This window comes from Macaca thibetana, chromosome 14 (genome assembly GCF_024542745.1).
Source record: "Macaca thibetana thibetana isolate TM-01 chromosome 14, ASM2454274v1, whole genome shotgun sequence".
In the NCBI taxonomy this organism is placed as follows: Eukaryota; Metazoa; Chordata; class Mammalia; order Primates; family Cercopithecidae; genus Macaca; species Macaca thibetana.
The window spans coordinates 51,731,335-51,753,715 of record NC_065591.1 but is presented as its reverse complement, the minus strand read 5'-3'; the positions used below and the strand labels follow the sequence as shown (position 1 = coordinate 51,753,715).

The window sequence follows — 22,381 nt, the reverse complement described above, 5'->3', positions numbered from 1 at the left end:
AATTTTTATTTATGGGGTGTGGATAGAGGCTGGAGGCAGAGACTGAGGTCAGAGAAGAAGTAGTAGAAAAGAAGGTGGCCCACTACCATATTTCCAGTGTATTTAAATGGGAGATAGAGTTTCTGTTTGAGGATGGGACAAAAGGTTTGTGAAGAGTTAGAGAGTCAAGGACAGAAGCCAAAGAGAGCATTTGTTGTGTAACATGTTTCCTTGTTAACGAGATCAGCAAAGCATTTTAACTAATGGACCATTATTTATGATCTAGAAACAATTTTGTGAAAGTGATTTCTTAGTGATGCTATTTCCTGTGATCACATTTGCCCTTAGTATAACAATACCTAAGTGCTGAGGCGACTTGGAGTAGAATAGTAATCTGAGTGGTGTGGAGTGAATCAGGGAAGGTTTCCTGAAAGAGGTGAGTTTTGAGCCATCACAAGAAGTTGTGAACCAGAAGTTGGGATGTGGGTTATTAGAAGACATGAGGATGACATTCCGGGAGTTTGTACTTGGTATAAGCAACTATGGACAAGAGTGACAAATTAAAAATGGTAATTGAAGATTTGAATGAAGATTTAAGGGTTTGGAAATCAAGTAAGTCTATGTTGCAGCTTAGCTGATAAATAATTTTTTTATGTTGGTTAGGAGAGAAAATTAACAGTTAATGGATTGGAGATAGGTAATACAGGAAAGAACATAAAAATATTATTTGATAGTTATAGGAGAATGAAGTGAAAGTAAGGTTATTGAGAGATAGGTTTAACGGTCAAACATATATCATAATCGAAAACATTTTTGAGTCCTGTGCTAGAGTGTATTGATAATAGCAAAATTTATTGGGTGCTACTTTGTGGCCGACACTGTTTTGAACCTTCCAAATATTTATTATATCATCTTCTGATTATCTGTATTTTATAGATGAGGGAGATAAGGCTCAGAGAGATATAACTTGACCAAGCTCACACAGCTAGGAAGGGACAGGTCAGGATTGGCAGAATCAGTCAGTAAACGTTAATTGAGCATCTGCTTGATGCCAGGCACTGTACTAAGTGCTGGGTATTCAACGTTGACAAGAAAATTCAAGTCAGACCTTATCTATTTTCTAGAGATTGTCAGTTTATGTAAGAAGAGCCAGTGAAGAAAGAAAAAGATTAGTTGGAGAGATTTCTATAGATACTGAGGAATACACTAGAGAAACCTGGGATAGAGTTTTAAAGAGGAGGTGGTTAGCAACAAAATATATAGCTGAGAGATTCAGAACAATTGAGAAGAAACCATTGAGTTAAGTAAGAAAAAAAGTTATGTGAATTTAGTCACAAGAAAGCTGGAATAAAGATATTAATGTTTGGGTTGGTAGTTAATTGTGTTTAGTGGCAGGTACTCTATACAAACTTAAATGTTTTCACAGTTATGGTCAGATTCATAGGAAAGATAATGGTATGGCCCTTTGTAATGTTTTAATCTTTGACTGGAAAGATCATGGATGCTTTAAAATGCTTGTACTTTTTAGTATTTTTTCAAATTTGAAAAAATGAGTGAGGCTGAGGCAGGTAGACCGCTTGAGCTAAAGAGGTCAAGAGCAGCCTGGGCAACATGGCAAAACTCCTTCTCTACCAAAAAAAAAAAAAAAAAAAAAAAAAAAAATTAGTTGGGCAAGGTGGTGTGCGCACCTGTAATCCCAACTACTTGGGGGGCTGAGGTGGGAGCCCGGGAGGTTGAGGCTGCAGTGAGCCTTGATCATGCCACTGTATTCCAGCCTAAGTGACAAAGTGAGATCCTGTCTAAAAAAAAAATAAAAATAAAAAAAAAATAAAGAGTGAGCATTATTTTTATAATTAGTGGGGACAAGCATTCAACTGAAATGAGTGAATACTCAGGAAAATGTGGGTTGGCTAGTCTGAACTTGGGGTAGGAGAGAAGATAGTCTTATTTCAGTCCCTACTCCGTAAGAGCCACCTTGGTAGGTGTGTTCCCATCTTGGAAATGACTGGATTGTCACTGATGGAAACTGAAACTGTATGTACTGAAAGATGGTATTTGCTTAATCTGAAGGATCCAGTTACTAACTAACACACCCGAATGGTGAAGATACAGTCTTGGCTTTCCTGAACATTTGTTTTCTTAAGAGTTTAATACATGAATTTAAAGTTTAAAAAAACCCAACAAACCACTGATAGAATTGTGTCATTTTAACTGTTTCTTTTGGCTTTATATCCTTCTTCTTCCTACACATTAGTTCTATAGTTCCTCTCATCAGTGGGTTTGTAATAGGCTTAGAGTTTCAGTTCAGTAAGACAAAATGAAAGTGCTGGATTTAGATAGAGCTGATCAACTTAAACACTTATAACTTCACCATTTTTTTGGTTCTCAATTGAAGGGTGGAGACAGACTTCAAGAAAATAAGCTTTTCTTATTCAAAGAATGATACCCAAACTAGTAGGATTTGCCCTAGGATCAATACAGACTTATGATAGTCTCCTAAACTGAGAGGAAAGAGTTGCGTAAATTAATCTAGCTTTTAGTTTAATTTCACTTAGCCCATAGGGATTCTGAGAAGAAATGATATTAATGTGATTCCTATTTCATCTAGGCACTGTACCATAATCCTTCAATAAATTATCACATTTGATTCTCATATAATTTCTCTAAAATGTGAATACCATATTACAGATGAGGAGAATGAGACTCAGAGAAGTTAGTAACTTTCCAGAGTTGGAGAGTTAAAGGGACATGGCTAGGATTCAAACCTTTCTTTGTCTAACTCCAAAACTCATGCTTGTGAAACTAGTAGCAAGGAGGACTGATTTATACCTTCAATTGAAAAAAAAATGCCACAAGCCTTAGGTGTTTAGTAACTATTTGTTACCTTAGAAGGTGAGACTCTTGCTCTCAGTGTTTGTGCTCTGTGACACTGCCTGTAAATAAATGACAGTGATTTTTTGGTGTCTCATAGGATATCTTATATTTTCTTGCTTTAGAGATGGATGTTTTCCATCTCTAAATTCATATTTTAGAATTTTTTGAAGATGTCTTGTCTGTATTTACTTCAAAATATTTGTGAAATGGATACTATGTCTTAAATGTATCTCAAAATTGATGAAGCCTGGCATATACATATAGTTTTCACACATAAGTATCTTACCAATTTGTTGTGCACTTTTTCTTCCTAGGCTTCCCCATCTTATCCTATTATTAAAAAAAAATGATTTAATAAATAATTGAAATGTATACTACCAATAAAATAACTAATTATCTTTTGTTAGTTAACATTATAGTGTAGAGAAAAGCATTATGATGGAGAAAATTCAAATTGGGTCGGGCGCAGTGGCTCACGCCTGTAATTCCAGCACTTTGGGAGACCGAGGTGGGCGGATCATAAGGTCAGGAGTTCGAGACCAGCCTGGCCAATATGGTGAAAACTCCATCTCTAGTAAAAATATAAAAATTAGCCAGGCGTGGTGGCACCCACCTATAGTCCCAGCTACTCGGGAGGCTAAGGCAGAATTGCCTGAACCTGGGAGGCAGAGGTTGCAGTGAACCAAGATTGCGCCACTGCACTCCAGCCTGGATGACAGAACGAGACTCTGTCTCAAAAAAAAAAGAAAAAGAAAGAAAGAAAATTCAAATTGAACTGTGAGTCGGTAGATCTGAGCTTTAATTTTTGTTTTGTTAGCTACTTGAAGTGTAACTTTAGGCAAGTCACTTCCCCTCTGTGGGCTTTAGTTTCTTCATCTGTAAAATGGAGGGGAGAAGAAATTTTAAACCCGTCTGCCTTGAATGGGTTGTATGCCTTCTTTCTAATTAAAAACATAGATGCCTTAGATGTCTTTCTTAAAAACCGTATTACTGCATTTTACAGTATTTTCTTTTCTCTTCATCTTCCTTCTTTCCCTTCTTAATTTATTAGACAGGATAAATTATTTTTGGTATCCTACATTTACCAGGACAGCATATCTTAGGAAGTAGGGACCCAGAAAATAATGAATGAATATATGTTTTATTTGAGCTAATGAAAAATTATTTAAATAAAGTACTGTCAAAAAGATGTTGAAGTTTCATTGAAAAGTAGTTCTACCTAAAGAATGAAATGTGTTTTAGTAAAGTTCAATTTGTCTACTCTGTATTGGATAGACGTACAAAGAAGAAAACCCTTGAACTTGTGTTTAAGAAGCCCTCTAGTAAGAGAAGCAAACTTCTGTAAACTTTGTATTATGGAAAATCGACAGCGATAATACACACATCACCAACTTTTAAGAGTTACCAACTTGTGGTCAGTCTTGCTTCATCCATACCTCCACCCACTTCCCTCTTTATTTTGAAGCAAATCCCTAGACTTTTTTTTTTTAACCAGTTATTACCATGCAGTGTGATAAGTATAATAATAGACATGTTAATCCAAGTGAGGTGCAAATTTGTTCATATAAATGTATTTTGAGACGAGCGTTATACTGTTCTGGGCACGAGAAATTAGATATAGTAAGCTACTGTAGGGCAGGGATAATATAATTGAAGAGACTATGTACATATGTGAAACAGAATGTAGCAACACTGAATCATGTGCCAAAATTGGTGGTGGAGACTCTTAAGTGGGAACTGACATTATTTTAGAATGAAAGTAGAACTTAAACAAGTGGCAATAGAGAGAAAGAACATTTAGGAGTAAGGTGAGGGTAATCACGTGGATAAAGCATGCACTTAGAAAATCTAACTTTGGCTTCATAGAATAAGTTATATCTAACTCTGTATCTCTCTCTCTTTATCTTGTAGACCACTACAACATGTAATTGGCATAGTGTAGATGTTACATCAGAACTTGAACTAAGCCAATTGCTGTAGTAGAAATTAGGACACACTCCTTTGTGAATATATCTCTGTTTGTGGTTAATTTTTTGGCACATTCTGTTAAAAAGCCTTCTAAATATCTTAATACCACATGTATTAATGGATCCATTCTTGTTAGAATGTTTGTGGGTTTGTGCCATCAGCTTTGGTGTGCAGTTGTGTGTGTGTGTGTGTGTGTGTGTTTAATTTAAATGTTAACTATTTGACAATTTTAAGATTTTTTGAAATACCTAGTTTAGATCATTCTTGTCTTACATGAAATTTTTTCCAGAAAAGTTGTCATGACAATTCATGAGAAATCCTTGAATTTAGGGAATTGTTATCATTATAGCTTATTATTTTGAAGTATTCTGAGAATAAAATCTTAAAGTATATTCCCTAATGCAGAAATTGCTTGTCAAAGGTCATGAACTTCTCTGAGCATCTCCTCAAAGTGTTGTGCCATCTCATCAGAAAAATGTACATTCAGATATCCTTGGAGTCTGTGGATTCTGGCTTAATAATTTATTCTTTAATATGTAGGCAGAAAGCATACTGCTAAAATTCAACTCAGTTATCTTTCTGTGTGTTCTGCTTGCCTTTTACAGACAAGTGTTTTTAATCATTAGGAGTGATAAAATGATAAAGCTTATTATTGCAAATGCGTAATTAAAAAATTAGACTAATTCTTAATTGAATTCTTGGGGAAAAACAAGCTGTAGCCAGTTTAATAAATAGGAATTATTTCACTGAAGATTTTGGAATAAGCGTGTGGTACTTTATTTAATGGCTCCTGTCCATCCTGTATTAGCAGGAAGTAGAATATATGACATATGAATGAATAAATGCATAAATACCTTTTTCCCCCCCCCCCCGAAGTAAAAACTTTGACTTACTGTGTCCTTAGGCAGTTAAGATCTGTGGAGGAAAAGATCTGCTAAAGTATTTTGAGGTTCACATCTGTGTTGGAACAACCGGAAGTAATGCAGGAGCTTAGAAACCGTACTTTATTTAATGGCTCCTGTCCATCCTGTATTAACAGGAAGTAGAATATATGACGTACGAATGAATAAACGCATAAATACTTTTTTTTTTTCCCTAGAAGTAAAAACTTTGACTTACTGTGTCCTTAGGCAGTTAAGATCTGTGGAGGGAAGGATCTGCTAAAGTATTTTGAGGTTCACATCTGTGTTGAAACAACCGGAAGTAATGCAGGAGCTTAGAAACTGGTTTTGGCTGACAAAAGATTGATTCTCACTGGAGCCCTGAGATACAAGTGCTCATCGTTCACTTAGTTTGAGGAGTGGCCCTAAATGAGTTTCTTAGAAATATATGGCTTTAAAAACTTGTGGATTATAATTAAAATGTAATTAAAATGTAATGATAATGATTGTTAGCATAAGCAGAATTCTCAGGAGATAGGAACAGGTGAATTAGCTGGTAATGGGACATTTGACCCCACAGAGCTGTGCACAGACTGTTCCAAGTTCAGTGAATATTAGGTGAATTGCTTTAAAGTGATACCCTTGTGACCTGTTGGAGTTAATAATTTTTCAAGTACCTAATCTACTAGTAGGAAACAACTTATTCCAATACATAGTAGTAGAAATACAGACTGTGTGAGCCAGAAGAGATTTTAGCAATCAGTGATCTGGCCTCTCCTTCAGTGAATTTAAAGAGTGACCAGAGAGGTTGACTTGCCTAAGGTCTGTTGGTTATGGCAATCCCAACAGCGTTGTTTCTCATTACCTGATTTTTGGTAAGTCTATTGTGCTCATTTATTTTGGCTGTCTTTTCATTCTGGATCTCAGTATTTGGAGAAGGAAGTATATTAACACTAGGATTTTTAGCATGGTAACTAAGTTATTGATAAATTGGCTAAGAATTTCCTGAACTGTTATACCATAATGTTTTTACTTTGCCGTCATATATTCCTTCCATCTTTAACATAATCATAGTTACAAGATTTATTGGGGTAGGTGTTTTAGGAGCTTAATTCCATTCCATAGTTGGAAACAGATATTAAGAATCCACAATTCTTAAAACATTTTCATCATGCTTTTTTATACCTTTCTGGGGTGATCTTTGCCCAACAGCATTTAGTTGCAAGCTGTGTCTATGAACTTGGCATAGTTTTAAAAATAAACTAGGAGAAGATTTTTGAGAAGAGAATTTGTTATGGGATTTAGTCATTTAAATTCATTCCTAAAAGCTGTTTTTTCCCCACTCAAAACTAGACACTGGAAGGATCATTGACATCCAGGTTCAAAGAAGTTACTACTTACATGACTGATTCCGATTCTGAGTTCTTTTGCCACATTTGGTTCATGTGGAAAGGTTGGCTGGGGCTAAGACTTGCCCCGTACATTAGCGACGTCATAGCCAGAGTGAGGACCCTTAGAACAGTGCCTGTCGAGCTTTTTTAATCCTAGCCTTTTAGCTGAGTCATTCTTTAGCTCAATAATTTCTACTTTCTAATGGAATAATTAGAAATAAAAATGTTTTATTCTAATGGAATAATAACAATTGTCAAGGTATAAGCATTTTTTGGGAAGAGCGATATGGATGGTTCTTAATTGAGTCACAAAAAATATACTTGTCATAAAGTCTAGACTAATTAGAAAACTGCAGGCCTCAAATCTTGGTGATGGAACTGTATCAGTATATTCTCTACAGTTATAATAAAATAACTAAAAACTAAATGGATAATGATGAGCCAAACCTAATGGTAATTTTTAATTAAAAGGTAAGAATAATGACAATTGAAAACGAAGACCAACTAAAGACAACACAGTTTCATTGATGGCAAGTGCCCCTCTTGAAAGTTACAGACGTCTACGTTTTGAGTGTGCATACGTGGTAGGAGCTTCCAGCATTGCCAGTTGCAGCAACTGGACATACTAGTGGGATACAAATTGAAGTTTTACATTCTAGTAAAGTCCTCATTTTTGCAACTCTTAATAACTAGCTTAGTAGTTTATTCGTAAGTAGCTTTATGGATTAAAGGAAGGTCATGTTTTCTTTTTCTTTTTTTTGAGACTGAATCTTGCTCTGTCGCCCAGGCTGGAGTGCAGTGGCGCAATCTCGGCTCACTGCGAGCTCCGCCTCTCGGGTTCATGCCATTCTCCTGCCTCAGCCTCCCCAATAGCTGGGACTACAGGTGCCCGCCACCATGCCTGGCTAATTTTTTGTGTTTTTAGTAGAGACGGGGTTTTACTGTGTTAGCCAAGGTGGTCTCGATCTCCTGACCTTGTGATCCACCCGCTTTGGCCTCCCAAAGTACTGGGGTTACAGGCATGAGTCACTGCACCCGACCAGGAAGGTCATGCTTTCTAAATCATTTATAGTCCATCAGGAGTCTTGGCCCTTTCTTGGAAAATCATTAGTTTTGAAGGCTGGTTTAGTAATCCTTGAGCTTCTCATGAGCATTGTTTTCCTAGCCGTGTTGGGAAATTTATGAAGGGCGGGGCTTAGATAGAATTTAGTGAGTTTTTGTTTTGTTTGTTTGTTTTTAACCTCAGGACATTTGTAATCTTTGATATGCTAATACACATCTTTAATCTCTTTGGGATAAGGCATACACTTCCCATTTACCTTTACAAATGCTGCCTTAAAGAACTGAGTCCTGTTTTTAGGTTCAGCCTTGAGAACAGATTCAGAAGGCAGCAATAAGAAAGTGACACAAGAAACAGAGAGAGAAAATACAGCATATATATGAAGCATACATAATTTACCTGTGTTAATTTCGGGTGAAGCTGTGTGTAGTGTATATGTAGTGTTCAGGGTAAACATGGTACATTTTCCTATAACATCAGTTTTACTCAGTAATTTGAAATATTTTATATAAATCTTTAGGTATATCGTGAAGTCAAATTTTATAAATTTTTAAGCAAAAAAGATATTGCAATTCTGTTATAAAAGTTTGAAAAGCTCTGTCTTTGGTAGTACACTTAAAATATTAGTATATCTTTGTATATTGGAATACTATGTTTCACTTCTCTGAGTCTGAAAGTATTAGGATTACAATTTCATGTCTTAATATGAAAACATTTTTATTAAGGTAAAAAGTATTATTAAGGTAATAAAAGTATTATAATTATATAATATATAATATAAAAGTATATTATTAAGGTAATAAAAGTATTATTAAGGTAAAAAGTATTATTAGGTAAACAATAGTTTACCTAAAAAAAGAGTCATATATGACTTACGGGAATTACTTTATTTAAAAAACTGTTTTCTTCCCCTAAAAGAAAATTGAATACATGTTTTTGCAAGCAGCAGACTGTTTTTTTTTTCCCTCCATTTTCACTAACTTTACTAATTGTTAGAACTGTTTACTTCTTTGTTATTTTGGGTGCTTCCTCCTGTTTGTTATTCAGTGTTTTCAAGCCGTGTGTTAACAAGAACACAGCCCACCTTCTGTAGGCTTTATAGTAGAGAAGTTACCCTACTGGTTCTAGCCTTAAGGACAGAAACAGAAACAAAGGAAAATGTATATTATTGAAAAATTTGTTTTCTGATCAGCAGATAATTTTAATGCTACAAAACTGACATTTCCTCTCTGATAGAGTAGAATTTGACTTTTTAAAGGTGTCTTTATGTTTGATTTTTACATCACTCAGAGGAATTCTGAATCTTATTTTTCTCAGTGTGTAACATTTCCTAGGATAGTAAGATCCTAGAAGCATTTTAACTCTTGTCAAAGTGCCATGCTTAGGGAACAGCATCACTATATGAAACAGTTGTATAGTGGCCTAAGAACTCATGAACGTCTTTAGATTCCTTAGTACCAAGAAGTGCCTTAGGGGGGAAGTATTGGGGAAAATAGGATATAGACAGTTAAATATTGGTAAATCAGTGCTTGTGTAGGCAAACAGAGTGGCCATTATATCTACTTCAATGGGTACTTACCACAGGGTTGGACACTAGCATCTTTTATTGAAAAAAGAAATGTTAACCAGGATGCTACAGCTAATCTTTATTTGTGGAAAATGCTCAATAAGCCTTAATTTTTGAAAAAGGAGAAAGGAACCCACTGTTACTATGAGCTTGACTACACTAAATTGTACAGTTTGGGTATGCATTTTGGCTCTTTTTTTGTTGCTTATAGATTTCTTTCAGGTGAGGTTTTCTTTTTTGAGATAGGTTCTCGCCCTGTTGCACAGGCTGATCTCAAACCCTTCACCTCATGCGATTCTTCTGCCTCAGCCTCCCAAGTAGCTGGGCACACAGTTGTGTGCCACTGTGCCTGGCTCAGATGATGTTTTCTTTGATGTTGAGTCTGTCTTAGTCCATTTGTAGTGATATATAGGAATACCTGAGGCTGGGTAATTTATAAAGAAAAGAGGTTTATTTGGCTCACAGTTCTCCAGGCTGTACAAGAAGCATGGCATCAGAATCTGTTTCTGGTGAGGGCCTCAGGAGGCTTCCACTCCTGGTGTAAGGTGAAGGAGAGCAGGCATCACACAGTGAGAGAGGAAACAACAGAGAAAGAGGAGGAGCTGCCAGGCCTTTTTCAGCAGCCAGTTCTTGTGGCTGAGAACTGAGCCAGTTCTCACTTAAGAGTGAGAATGCTTAGTGGCACCAAGCCATTCATGAGGAATCTGTCCCCATGACCCAAACACCTCCCACCAGGCCCCACCTCCAACATTGGGAATCAGATTTCAACATGAGACTTGGTGGGACCAAACAAACCATGTCTAAACCATAGCAGTCTTAATCAAAACATTAAGTGATGACTACAGTTACCAAAATATAGTAGAAAAAACACTGGATCATTGGTTTTCAATATGTTTCAGATGGGAATCAGAAAATCTTAATGGATATACTTAGCTCGAGGCTTCTTCGTAGTCTAACTTCTGTAAAACAAGTTGTCTTGCTTTTGACTAGAGTTGTGTCAACTCCAGATGGTAATGCTGCAGAACTTTGCTCCTTAGTTCAGCTAAAACCGGGTTCAGGAGTTCATAGTTAATTGAACGTGGGAAAGTTAATTGAACATGGGAATGTGAAATTATTGTTCAGTAGATGAGGTTATTGGGTAGACAGAATATTTCAAAGTGTGAGGTCCATGAGTCCATATTTTTAAAATGGGTTTTGAGTGGCTAAAAAAATATGCAGTAAGAAACAACTCTTTGTTGTACCATAGACCTGTGAAATAGGTCCAACATGGGTTGGTGGTTGACAGTCTCAAGAGTAACAGGCAGTTACTTTACTTGATGCTCTTTGTGACAGACTGTGTTTTCTAAGGATGGTTGCAACAGTATTTCCCATTGCACATGTGTGAGCTTGTACATACCCTAACTGTTCTCTCATTCTGAGATGCGATTTAAGTCCCTTGAATTTGTTCAGTCTTGTGAATCACTTGTAGCCAACAGAATGTGGCAAAAAATTACACTGTATGACTTCCAAGGCGAGGTCAGAAAAGGTGAGAGAGCTTTTGCCTAGCTCACAAGAGTACTGGTCTTTAAGTCATTAGCAGCTTTGTAAGCATCTGACTAGTCTGAGGTCCCCATGCTATAAGGAAGCCCAGACTATCTCATTGGGAAAATCAAAGAGGCTAAAGTCCGGAGCTAGAACCACTCAGCCAGAATTGCTTAGCTGAGCCCTTTCCAAATTGCTAACTCATAAAAATTGTGAAAGAAAATAAAAAATGGTGGTTGTTTGAAAACACTGTTTTAGAGTGATTTTGTTACCTAGTGATAGGTAGCCGGAATACTACTGTCCATTCAACACTACTATCCCATCCATACTTTTAAATTCTCTGCTTTTTTTTTTTTTATTATTGTTGTATGAAGTTTTTGAACAAAGTAGTGGGCAAGAGTTTCTCTGAGTTTGTGACAGGATTATATTCTGTGCTCTTGTTCACTTGTAGTCTTTTCTGCAAAATAATGCAGCCCAAGCCTCATCCCTGCATATCTTAATGGACTTTCCTTTTAGAAATACAGATTTTAAAAAGTATATACCTAGAAAAAGGCTATAGGTAATGTCATCCTTTTGCATTCAGCCTCTGGCATATCTATATTTCTGAAGCCTGGCATTAATTTGTTGTTTTGTTTATGAAGATATTATTGTATCAAACAAGCATTTATTGCCCGTTTTACAGTGTTGTGCCAGTAACAATAGTAGTAGTGAAATCATAGACAACGAATATTTAGACTGTACTGCTTTCCCATTGATGTCTTTCTCATTTATACTTCATTTTTCTGAATGTTTGTGGAATATTGGAAATCACTGTTTAAAACAGAGGTTGGCAAACTATGGCCTGCAAACTGTCTTCCTGTTTTTTTAAAGTATTATTGGAACACAGCCACACCCATTCATTTATTTATCATCCATGGCTGCTTTTGTGGTACAGTGGCAGAGCCGAGAAGTTGTTGCTGAGATTGTATGGCTCATAAAGTAGAATACTTGTTAGTTGGCCCTTTACAGAAACCTTTGCCAGCTCCTGGTTTAGACTATTTCTTAGTTATTAGTTTTTTACTTTTGAGGCAGGGTCTTACTCTGTCACCCAGGCTGGAGTGCAGTGGCGCTATTAAGGCTAACTGTAGTCTCGACCTCCTGGGCTCAAGTGATCCTTCCACCTCAGCCTCCCAAGTAGCTAGAATCACAGGTGTGCACCACTACTCCTGGCTTATTTTTGTATTTTTTTTCAAGATGGGGTTTCGCCTTGTTGCCAAGGCTGGTCTCAAACTCATGGGCTCAAGCAATCTGCCCACCTTGGCCTCCCACAGTGCTGGGATTGTAGGCATGAGCCACTGCACCTGGCCAGTTCCCCCTTTTAAAGGACATTTGAAGTTATTTTTACTTTTACTTTTAAAGTCATGCAATCTAATGAATATTAAAAGATTATTTAACTTAACTTTCTATCTGCTGCTAGAATTTCTTTCAGTACTCCTACCATGTGGTCTTCCAGCCGAAAGGGATAAGATAATGAGATAAGCAGAATTAGTTAAATAATTAATGACAACCAGAGCGGAGGCTCACGCCTGTAATCCCAGCACTTTGCAGCACTTTGGGAGGCTGGGGCAGGTGGATTTTTTGAGGTCAGGAGTTAGAGACCAGCCTGGCCAAGATGGTGAAACCCCATCTCTACTAAAAATACAAAAATTAGCCAGGCGTGGTGGTGGGTGCCTGTAATCCCAGCTATTTGGGAGGTTGAGGCAGGAGAATTGCTTGAACCTGGGAGGCGGAGGTTGCAGTGAGCCGAGATCACGCCACTGCACTCCAGCCTGGACGACAGAACAAGACTGTGTCCCAAAAAAAAAAAAAAAAGAGTTAATGACAAAGCAGCCTTGGATATGGCTGTGTTAAACACAGGAATTGCACCTGATTGGGAGTAAAAAAGAAAAAAAAAAACAGGTGAAATATTAATATTTTGTTCTTTGTCCATTTGCTCACCCCACTGTCTCTCCTTTGGTAAGTTTTTTGTTTTTTTAAACAATTTTTCATAGAGATGGGGTCTAGCGATGTTGCCTAGGCTGGTCTCGAAATTAAACAATTTTTCATAGAGATGGGGTCTCGCGATGTTGCCCATGCTGGTCTCAAACTCCTGGCCTCAAGCAATCCTCCTGCCTGGGCTCCCAAAGTGCTGGGATTACAGGCGCGAACAGCTGTGCCCAGCTTCATTGGTAGGTTTTGATTTAGAAGAGCCAATTTTAATAGAAAAAAACAGGTAAATGGGCCAGACTTCCAGGTATAGCTATAGGTGGTAAAATTTTTAGGCAACTGGATTTAATGGTTAGATATTCAATTTGAGACTTTCCGTTGCAGTACTTAGTTTCCCTAAATAAATGTGTAGCAGCTAAAACATGGAACTAAGAGGCCTTACAAACATACCTGTTGTTAGTTACTGGGTTTGTACAATAAATGATGATACAGAAAGATGCATACGAGCAGAGCCAGTCTAGACTTGACTGCAGTACTATATTGAGTATTGTACTATATTTGTATATTCTATGTAGTTTATTGCTTTGTGAACATAGTGAACATTGTGAACGAGGTGAATCTCACAGGAGATAGAAGAAGGTACATCGAATCCCAAGATCAACATTATCTCAAGAGGGAGAATAATTTTTCACACTCCATTCAAGAAATCCATCCTGTTAGCGTCCTGTGAATTATTTGTTTCATACATAAGTAACCATGTAATGTTTTTAGTACATTTTCCATCTAATAAAGAAGTGAAATGAATTTAAGTAATAAAGATTAGTAAAAGAAGGAAAATATAGGTTGAGCATAACATTAAAAATTTTTAGACTATTTCTGAAATCTTACAGATCAGACTGACAGCTGAAGGACCATACTGATAATCATTATCATAGAAGTAAAGGGAAGATGCATGAGGAAATGTAATTGTCTACCCAGTGTTTTGTGTTTAACTTCACAAAAATGATATGAGGTGGAGTTGGGTGGACTGGGTGTTTTATCTGTATTTTAAAGATAAAGAAACTGCGGACCCAAACAGGTAAGCAAGCTCAATGGCAAGGTAAACAGGTAAGTTTAGATTCTAACCTAAACCTGCTAGACTCGGTGCCCCAAGGATTTCTGCTGTGTCTTGGCACCGGGTTATCTGAAAGGCTTATTTCTATGAAGGGCCTACGTTATCTAGGAAGGAGCAGTTTATAAGCTGGGCCTCATTTCATTCAGTATTGAAAATGTTTTCACTAAATATTTAGTTTCCTAATAGCTCACTAGTCTGTGTACTTTATTGCTTTGTGAACATGGTGACCATTTAAGTTTAAGGCATTTAAGTTCCAATGCATATTTTCAAACTGAAGTGATACATAGGATTACCTTGGTATAGGTATTTGTAGAAACATGTTTGAATTTATTATTAGTCTTAAGCGAGACCCCAAAACTTCTTACCTTCTACCTTACCTTATTACCTCTACTGCCCTGGGGGTTTTTTGTTTCTAGTATTTCAATAAAAGATTCTCTCTAGGTAAGATTCTCTCTGTGGGTCAGGTGGGGTGGGGTTGGAAATAAATCTTTGATATGTGCATCTTACCTGAAAATGTTGTCTTTTTATTCAAATTGATAGTGTCAATTAAATCTACCTAGAACATGGTCTTCTGAGTAGTGTTCTAAGGTTGACAGTAGACCACTTATCTTTTCTCTCTCTTATTGGCTGCCTCTGGAAATGGCCCTCAGGGAAATCCTGGTAAAGTCTAATTGCCTTTAGATTTTAACTACCTGATTTTTTTTTTTTTTTTGAAATGCAAGGTCTCACATATTTGTTATTGAACCCAGCCAACTGGTACCTTCATAGCACATACAGAGAGAAAAAAATATATTCCCAATAAGACATGTCCAACTGTCCAGATAGTGGTGACATTTTCAGCTTGATATGGTAACATGGTCATGACCTTGACACAGCATAAGTATGTGTGCCATCTCATATGCAATTCTTTATAGACCCAGTCTGGTTCTTCTCCAGTGTCTCCTTTCGGAGTTGTACCTGATTTTATTACCAGTTTTCATCTAAATCCACTGGGAATAGGACCATTTTTTGCTTTTGTTTCTTGGCCAGGAAACGCTTAATCTGGAAACTCTTGTGAGAAGACTTGGTGAGAAGCCGAGTCGAGCACACACAATGATGGTGGAGAAAGGAAGAGAGAGCCTGAATTTTTTTACAGTAAAATTTCTATACTGAGTTGCTTGTTTGGCCCATCAACTTTTAATTAAAGCAATGATGTGGAATTTTTAAGGATTCTCAGCAAAGTTTGTCTTATTTCATATGTTAAAGTTTTCTGTGGAGCAGATTCTTGTCTATTGTATTCAGTTAGTAAAAGCTGAGGCCTTGTAGTGGAGACTGCTGTTGTTTCCTCCTGTGGTGAGTCATACAACTTTAGAACTGGGTAGGACCTTCCGGATCATCTGTTCTAACCCCTTCACTTTCTCTGAACTTCTAGTGCTGTGCACCCAATTCTCATTCATGTTGTGATGCCTCACCTCGCTGAAGGACAAGTAGAAACTTTATGTGCCTTCTCTAAAAGTGGGATTTAGTTAGAAGATTTGGTTCCAATTTCACCCTACCCATATACATGAGCTGAGGGACCTTAGGCAAGAAAAGTTATTAAGGAGACTTGGAAAATAGTATCTGAAGGCATGAGAGAGAGACAGTTTGTGCTAAATAAATTTTTCTTTCCCTTTCTTCTCTTCACTATATATTTTTCTCATCACTGGTGAGTCTTCTTTCAAACTCCATTCTTATTCTACCTGGCTGGCCCATGGAATTTCCTCTCATTTCCTTTCCCCATCCCCCACTTCTTATATATTTGTTCATATTTGTCTTACTGCTTAGCAAGTATCTGAAATAATCAGCTAACATTATGGTAAAAGTTTTAATTAATTTGAGCTGTTTTAAATTCTAATACAGAAAAAGTAATTCTCATTTCTTGGTGCCAAAAAGCAGCCTTTTTAAAAAAAAATGTTAATTTTTTCTGCTTTTAAAAACATGACTAGTCAAGTGCAGTAGTGAGAAGGGAAAGAGTAGAACAAAGAGTTCTATCTATAACTGTGAACAATCAATTGTGATAACTCACGATCTTTGGACCAGGTTTATACTTTTCTGATTATTAGAATACTCCAATCTCTCATTTTAATTGCTTTATCTATTTAAAAAACTCTTAAAAAGTTGAAAATGAGAGGAGCTTGTCTTTAATTACCCAAAATTTCTAAAACTAATGAAACAACATGATTAACCTTCCATTAATATTAGGGCATTTATTAAGAGAATACAATCATGTTACAAAAGTGCAGGTTTATATTGAGTGGGGTGTTACCTTTTAAGTTCTCTGTGATTCTCCATTTGTGATCATTTCAGACTCTTTTGGTCCATGAGACCCGCGTGTTCTTTTGCCTATGAGGAAACAAGTTCAGAGTAGTAGCTTTATCTTAGGATCTCATAGCTGCTAAATGGCAGAGTTTGGACTTGAACTCCTAGCAAGTAAATATATCTTAAGTAGCTTTGTAATGTGTTTCTCTTAAGGCACTTACAAATGCAAATAAGTGATTTTTTTTTTTTTTTTTTACAGCCACTAGGAAAACCCACTTTGTAAGTAAGCCTGAGTGAATTCCTTGAAAATAATGGTGATACATGGTACTCAGCATTTTGCTGATCTTCAGAAAGATTTCTGCTTCTTTAATTTGAGTCAAAAGATAAGGTGTGTTTTGAACAAAATAGCTAGCTACAACTGCTAGGTGATATTTCCTAAAGCAGCCCAAGAACAGTGAAAATAAATGTGAATCACCTTCCACAGTCCTGTCATCGCCTTCACCAAATGTGTGTGAATGCTAATGTTGCAGCTTTTCTCCTATTGCAGTGGTGCAGCTACTTCTCAACAGATGATAGGCACTTGTAGATATCTTGCTGTGTAGTAGGAATCTGAACAGCATGCTCTGGAAGGATTGTCAGCATTCCTTTCATGGCTTTTGCTTTTCTAGTTGCTTCTGGCCACTCTGGCAGAACTGTGGAAGATAGGACAAGTCCGAACTTCCCTTAAAAGAACTCTCATTTTTATTGGCTTTGCCAGTAAGTTTGTAGGGTAAAGTGTATTGTTTGGATGGGGAAGCCAAGAGTACATTTCTTTTCAAATTAATGCGGCTTTCCTTTGAGCCAGAGGCAGAGTTTAAAAATATTTAGTGCTTGTAAAGTTTTTGGTGGCATTGTGCTAAGTTGTGGGAATTGTTTTGTTTTTTTTTTTTTTCCCTAGGAGGAAAACCGTAAGTCATTATAGTAGTATAAAATCATTTGTTAATAGCTTTGAAAGAAGCCACTTCATTCTACAACTCTCTTTATTGAATAAAGCAATCTTTATTCTGTTAGGCTTGAGGAGAATTAAGTTTGGTAAAAATTTTCTGCTATTTGGTGGTGAGAGATGAGCTGTTTAGGCTTTGGTAGGGCAGATGTCTTGATAACTGAAGGAAGTACATCATTTTGGTTTTTTTTTAGGGTTGAACTAATCACATATTCAGGCTCTAAATTCTCAATTGTTAGAGGGAAAACTGCTTAATATCTTTCCCTGTCTTAGATGCATATGTACACCTATGGAAAACTTTCTGGTGCCTGGTACCTAGTAGGTCCTTAAAAAATATTTGTTGAATATATTTTTACGTAAGAAAAACAAAAAGCTCAAACAATTAGCTGTCCTAGGTATGTTCTAAGTATACTATTTAATATATATTGAGTATGTAATTGTCATTAATATCTACTTGTTAGGAACTATATTGATGCAGAATTATTCTTCATATCTCCCATATGAGATTATTGACATCAAACCATTTTATTTATTTATTTTTAAAGAAATGGGGGTCTTCTGTGTTGCCCAGGCTGACCTTGAACTCCTGGGCTCAAGTGATCCCTCTGCCTCAGCCTTCAGAATAGCTGGGACTGTTCAGCTATTCTCTATAGTTTTAATTAGGCTTTTTGTCATTGAAATCTTGAAATAGTCTCAAACCTGAAGTAGATTATAATGAAGGTAACCATATAGTTTATTATGCAAACTGAGACATTTTTGAGAAATTAATTAATCAAAATTAAGTAGGAGCAGCATGTATAAACCAGGCTTGTTCCAGGCAAACTAGGACATGTGGTCACCCTGTTTGTTTTTATTTTTCAAAGTAAATGTTTTATCGAAATATAATAAATTCAGAAAGTCCATATTTTCTAAGTGGACAGCTTGATGAATTTTTAAAAAATGAGCCTCCCAGATCAAGAAATAGAACATCACCAGTATCCCAGAAGTCTCCTTCATGTTACCTTCTAGTCACTCCATCTTCTTCCCTGCAAGACCTTTGGCCATAGGTAAGTTTTGCCTAGTTTGAACTTTATACAAATGGCATATAGTAGTACACACTTTTTTACCTGGCCTTACTGGCTCAATGCTCCCTTTGTGAGATCCCTTCACGTTGTGTTTTAGCGATCGTACCTTCATTTTTATTGTTCTTAAATATTTCATTATATGCATATACCACACTGTGTATGTTATACTGTTGATGAACACTTTGGTTTTATTTTGGGCCAACGGAAATGATGCTGTTATAACCATACTTGCTTCTTGTTTTGATGAACATATGTACTCATTTCTATTGGGTGTATAATTAAGAGTGGAATTGCTAGGTCATATGATATGTGAATGTTCAGCTTTAGCAGGTAGTACCACCTTTCCTAAGTATTATATCAACCAGTACTTCCTCCAGCAGTAAGATGAGAGTTCCAGTTATTCTGCACTCTTATTCTGAGGGTCAGTGAAATGGGATCACATAGGGGTTTTAACTCAATAACTAATAAGTTGAGCCCCTTTTCATGTACTAATTGGTCATTTCGATCCTTTTTTTTTTTTTTTTTTTTTTTTTTTTTTTTGGAGACAGAGTCTTGCTTTGTCGGCCAGGCAGGAGTGCAGTGGCACGATCTTGGCTCACTGCAACCTCTGTCTCCCGGGCTCAAGCAATTCTCCTGCCTCAGCCTCCCAAGTAGCTGGGATTAAAGGCGTGTGCCACCACGCCCAGCTAATTTTTGTATTTTTAGTAGAGACGGAGTTTCACCATGTTGGCCAGGCTGGTCTCTGAACTCCTGACCAGCGACCTCCCAAAGTGCTGGGATTACGGGTGTGAGCCACCGCTCCTGGCCCGATCCTCTTTTGTAATGCCCATTTGTATACTCTTCCTTGTTTGTTCAAACCTTGCCCATTTTTCTATTGGTTTATCTCTTATTGATTTGGAATTTACATATTTATGTATCTTGGATATTAATGTTTTCATTATATATAGATTACAACTATCTTTTACTTTGGTTTGCCTTTTCTCTTTATTGTTAATGTCTTGGGATAAATGTAATTTTAGTTTTGTCCAGTTTAGCAATATTTTCCTTTTTATATTCTATTTAAGAAATGACTACATGAAAGTCATGGAAATGGTCCTCCTCTGTAATCTTGTAGAAACATAATTGTTTTACCTTTCACATTTAGATCTCCAGTTTATCTGAATTTCTGTGTATAGTGTGAGATAGAGGTCAAAATTTCATTCTTTCTCTATGGATAATTGACTCTGCACCATTCTCTTCTTGTCCCAATACTACATTTCTGTAACTTTATAATACATCTCAATATGTGGTAATGTAAGTTCTCCATCTTTGTTCTTTATGTTTGTCTTGGCTAATCTTGGCTCTTTGTATTTCCATAAACATTTTAAAATCTCAGTTTTTATATTTAAAAAAAACATAGATTTTGATTGGGATTATATTGACTCTAAGGATGGTAAATTGACATCTTCAGTCTTCCAATCTAGGAATATAGTATATGTCTCCACTTACTTAGGTATTGTTTAATTTCTGTCAGTATTTAGTAGGTTTTAGAATAGAGGTCTTATATATCTTTTCTATCCCTTTCCAATTCTTGATGGTTTTTTAAAAAATAATTTATTGAGATGAGATTCATATAATATAAAATAACCATTTGTCTCCATCTGTTTTGTGCTGCTATAACAAAATATCTTAGACTGGGTAATCTATAAAGAACAGAAATTTATTTCTCACCATTCTGGTGGCTGGGAAGTTCAAGATCAAAATGTACCAATTGTTTTGGTTATCTGGTGAGAGCTGCTGCCTGCTTCTAAGATGGCACGTTGTTGTTGAACCCTCCAGGGGGAAGGAACGTTGTGTCCTCACCTGGCAGAAGGCAAAAGAAAAGCAAGAGAGCAAACTAGCCCAATGTTGAGTGAAGCCACTTTTATGAGGCCCTTAATCCCATTGATGAGGAAGGAGCCCTCCTGCCCTTATCACCTCTTAACCCTCCTCTTAGTAGTATCACATTGGCAAAAACTGATTTTTGGAGGGGACACATTCAAATCATAGCACCATTAAAGTGAGCAATTCTGTCGCATTTAGTACATTCAGTGTTGTGCAACTGCCACCTCTATCTAATTCCAAAATGTTTCATCATTTGAAAGTAAAACTCCTTTAGCAGTTTCTCTATACTCTCTATTCCCATATGCCACAGGCACAGGCAACTACCAATTTGCATTCTGTCTCTGTAGATTTATCTGTTTTGGATATTTCATATGAAAGGAATCATACAATATGTGACCTTTGGTGTCTGACTTCTTTCACTTGATATGTTTTTGAGGTTCATCCATACTGTAGTAAGTATCAGAACTTTGTTCTTTTTTAGGGCTCAGTAGTATTCTGTTTTATGTGTATACCACAACTTGTTTATTCATTTGCTGATTGACATGTGAGTTATTTGTGCCATTTGGCTATTGTGAGCAGTGCTGCTATAGATTGAGTGTCCCTAATCAAAAAATATGAAATTCAGAATGCTCCAAAATTCAAAACTTTTGGCTGGGTGCAGTGGCTCATGCCAGTAATCCTAGCACTTTGGGAGGCCAAAGTGGGTGGATCACTTGAGGTCAGGAGTTCAAGATCAGCCTGGCCAACATGGAGAAACCCCATCTCTACTAAAAATACAAAAATTATCTTGGCATGGTGGCGGGCACCTGTAGTCACAGCTACTCAGAGGCTGAGGCGGGAGAGTGGAGGTTGCAGTGAGCCGAGATCGCGTCACTATACTCTAGCCTGGGTGACAAAGTGAGATTCTTTATCCAAAAAGAACAACTTTTAAGCACTAACGTGATGCTCAAAGGAAATGCTTCCAGATTTCAGATGTTCAGATGTTCAGATACTGGGGATGTTCAACCAGTAAGCATAATGCAAATATTCCAAATTTGAAAAAAATCTGAACTATGAAATACTTCTGGTCCAAAGCATTTTGGATAGGGGATAATTAACCTTACAAACCTGTGTCAACTTGTTTGAGTACTGTTTTCAATTTTTTGGTGTGTTTACCTAGGAGTGGAATTGCTGGATCATACTATAATTCCGTTTAACTTTTTAAGGAACTGCCAAACGTTTTTCCACAGGAGCTGAGCCATTTTACAGGCCCACCAACAGTGTATGATTGTTCTAATTTTTGTACGTCTTCACCAACACTTACTTTTTTTCTGTAATTTTAGTGTTTTGTAGTGTTTTAAGTGGTGTAATTTTGAGTTTAAAATTTTTCACTATTTGTTGTTGGTATATAGAAATACATTTTTTCTCCATATAAACCTTGTAATCTGGTGACCTTCTTAAATTCACTTGGGGGCTATTAATTTTAATAGTCTATTTATTTATTGGATTTTGTACTTACACCTGAATTTCCAAGTTCTAAGTGCTTTCATATTATTTGTTTCCTTTTTTAGTAATTATGGATGCAGCAGTCTTGTGAACAACTTGGAGAATATAGGAATTTAAGTTTTCTTAACATTTGTCCTTACCTTAGTTTCCTTTGTAGTTCTATTGCTTTTCATTTTGGTCTTTCTTTATTTTGTAGGTATTTTTCTTTAAAATATCTGGTGATCTGTGGTTATCTATTCGTATTTATAATGGAATAGGGTGGTTGGTTTTGGTAGCTGATACTGGCTTCCTTTAGTTTTTTGAGGTCTATTTCCTCAAAAGAGCTTTTTCACAGATGGTATGGTTGAGAGCTCTGCATGAGTTTCCTTTTAGGTGGGGGTATCCAAGCTT

General features: G+C 36.6%; 1 protein-coding gene across 3 annotated transcripts in view; it reads left to right on the top strand.

The window, feature by feature from the left end:
- Positions 1 to 22,381, top strand: part of FAR1 (fatty acyl-CoA reductase 1) — a 64,662-nt gene that overhangs the window by 2,124 nt on the left and 40,157 nt on the right. The window contains exon 1 of one of the 3 annotated variants that reach the window (XM_050758839.1): positions 16,852 to 18,625. The exons of the other annotated variants lie outside the window; for them this stretch is intronic. The gene's annotated coding sequence lies outside the window, so the exon portion shown is untranslated. Of the gene's footprint in view, positions 1 to 16,851; positions 18,626 to 22,381 lie in introns of those variants that run through there. 3 annotated transcript variants of the gene reach the window in all.